The sequence below is a fragment of the Falco biarmicus genome, unplaced genomic scaffold (assembly GCF_023638135.1).
Source record: "Falco biarmicus isolate bFalBia1 unplaced genomic scaffold, bFalBia1.pri scaffold_27, whole genome shotgun sequence".
NCBI classification, from domain to species: Eukaryota; Metazoa; Chordata; class Aves; order Falconiformes; family Falconidae; genus Falco; species Falco biarmicus.
The window spans coordinates 2,639,829-2,642,773 of NW_026611833.1; the positions used below are offsets into that span (position 1 = coordinate 2,639,829).

General features: G+C 55.9%; 1 pseudogene; it reads right to left on the bottom strand.

Annotated features, from left to right (window-relative positions):
- Window positions 1-332: 332 nt before the first annotated feature.
- On the bottom strand, window positions 333-1,266 carry LOC130143384 (olfactory receptor 14C36-like; annotated as a pseudogene).
- Window positions 1,267-2,945: the final 1,679 nt, after the last annotated feature.

A 2,945-nucleotide genomic window follows, 5' to 3' on the forward strand; every position in this document is an offset into this window, starting at 1 on the left:
CTGCCGTGTGCCTCCACCCTGTTATTTGCCCCAACTTTGCACACTCACACAGCTGAGCTCTACACTGGTGCTTTACTCTCCTCGGAAGTTGATAGATGTCTCCACTACACAAGCCCCTTAAATTACAGAGGTGTGACACAGGAGTCCAGCTGCACCATCCTGGATGCAAACATACAAAAGCCTCTGGGTCAGGCAGGCTGGGTTCATTCCTTTGAGGAAGTGGAGTGCATGCAAACATTCCAGGAGAAACACAGTTGTGACATTAAAAGCGCTAAATGCACAGGATGTTCCAGAGATGACCAGGAAATGCCTTGTGAGGAGATTCGGGCAGTTCAGTGCTGCTGAGAGACACCTGACTGCATCAGCTTCTTCAGTGCGTCCTTCAGCTCCTGGTTCCTCATGCTGTAGATGAGGGGGTTCAGTGCTGGAGGCACCACTGAGTACAGAACTGACGCCACCAGGTCCAGGGATGGGGAGGAGATGGAGGGGGGCTTCAGGTGGGCAAACATGGCAGTGCTGAGAAAGGGAGACCATGGCCAGGTGAGGGAGGCACGTGGAAAAGGCTTTGTGCCGTCCCTGCTCAGAGGGGATCCTCAGCACAGCCCTGAAGATCTGAACGTAGGACAGAATAATGAAAACAAAACATCCACAGGCTAAACAGGAACTAATCACAATAAGCCCCACTTCCCTGAGGTAGGTGTGTGAGCAGGAGAGCTTGAGGATCTGTGGGATTTCACAGAAGAACTGTCCCAGGGCATTGCCGTGGCAGAGCGGCAGTGAAAAAGTATTGGCCGTGTGCAGCGCAGCATAGAGAACATCACTACCCCAGACAACAGCTGCCATGTGGACACAAGCTCTGCTGCCCAGCAGGGTCCCGTAGTGCAGGGGCTGGCAGATGGCCACGTAGCGGTCATAGGCCATGACGGTGAGGAGAGAACACTCTGCTGAAAGGAAAAAGACAATCAGGAAGAGCTGTGCAGCACATCCTGAGTAGGAGATGTCCCTGGTGTCCCAGAGGGAGTTGGCCATGGCTTTGGGGAGAGTGGTGGAGATGGAGCCCAGGTCGAGGAGGGAGAGGTTGAGGAGGAAGAAGTACATGGGGGTGTGCAGGTGGTGGTCACATACTACAGCAGTGATGATGAGGCCATTGGCCATGAGGGCAGCCAGGTAGATGCCCAGGGAGAGCCAGAAGTGCAAGAGCTGCAGCTCCCGCGTGTCTGCCAATGCCAGGAGGAGGAAGTGGGTGATGGAGCTGCTGTTGGACATCTGCTGCCTCCGGGCATATGGTCCTGTCACAGGAGAAAAAGACAGCGATAATTTAGGGGAGACTTCTGCAAGCAAAATCAAAGCCATTTCCCACAGACCATCCCCCCGTCACACACAGACATCCCTCTCTTTTCTCGGAGACCTTCCTGCAGCTGTGTGGCTGCAGCCCTGCTTGGTGCTGGCCGTGTGGGTGATGAAGAGCAGGGCATCTGCCCACGGGCTCTTGACCAGCCAGCCCCACTCTGCAGCAGTGGGTGGGGGCAGGGACCAGTCCTGGTGTTTAACTTTGTCCTCTGAAACCAGTGCCAACGCAGAAGGGCTGGTCAGCGTCTGCAGCGCCAGTGCTAAGGAACGGGAAGGGTGAAGGCATTGTAAGAGAGCTTTAGTTTTTTTCACAGCTCCCCCCCATCTCTCCTGTTGAGTATTTTCAGATGTCAGAAAAGCAGAGCATTTTTGCTGCCCTCCGGTGGAACAGAGTGAGGTCTGTGAGGCAAGAGGATTGCCTGTGGGTGAGTGCCCAGTGAGGGGAGGTGGTCTGTCCTTCTGGTTCCCAGTTTCTGTGGGCTTGCACCTTCCTGAGATGAATGGTGGCCACACTCCCATGTTACCCTGAAATACCACAAGGCACTGCTGAGAACGGTCTGACCCACCACAGACCAGTAAAGGTTGTAGACTTTCATCAGAACTCAGCATCCCACCCACAGCAAAGGATACACAGCTCATTTCACCCACCCCAGCAGTGTTTTCTCCATCACAGAAACTCTACGCATCTACGTGGGGCTTTCAGATCGCTAATGGGTGCGAGGGGACAGGTTTCCATTCTGGAGGGCAACGCACTGCTTGGAAGGGAACTTCAAGGAGGTAGCCAAGTGCCCTAACAAGAGCATCAGGTTCAGGGAGAGCCAGCCCATTGCCCAGCCCCACATAGGGCATTGCCCACAGCCCCACGGGTGAGAGGAAAGCTGGGACACTTGTTCCCATGGACACACCTGCAGGAGAGGACCCACAAGGTCAGAGTGTGACTCTGCAGCTGAAACACCCATCCCCAGAGAGCCTGACAGCAAGAGCTAGAGAATAAAACTAACCCAAAACGGCAGAGAAAGAAGTAAAATTGCACTGATGGCCTAGGTAAGAGTGTCCAGGGCGAGCGAGCCAGGCACTGAGGGCAGCGTTGCCCTTGCCCAGCTCTGCTCGCCACCTCCCACACACCAACACTGCCGGGCAGCTGCTCTCAGCCCCTGTGCTCTGCAGAGCGACCGGGGCACGTGGCTGCAGAGCTGCACCGCGGCTCTGCTGGAGCTCTGGCTGCAGAGGGGGTGGCTCACGCCTCGGGACCCCCAGCCCTGAGGGCAGAGGCTTTTCTGGGGGGAGAGCAGGCCAGGGGGATGCCTCAGAGAAAGGGGTCTGCACTGCACATGGTCAGAGAGAGCTTTCTGATTCTCCCTTCAACAACAATTCTGTCTGAAGTTTCCTATCAGTCCTTGCAATATCCTGGATGTCAGGAGACTTTCCTTGTGGGAGGTATCTCCCTGTGCCAGGTCTTTCCCTGTCAGTGCTCACAGACCACATCTCTGCCTCTGTGCACTGGCCCCCCACAAACGTGCCTCTCTGAAGGGCACTGGCTGGGCACGGGGTCCTGTCCGCAGGGGGAAAAGGGCAGCTCAGAACGACCCTGATGG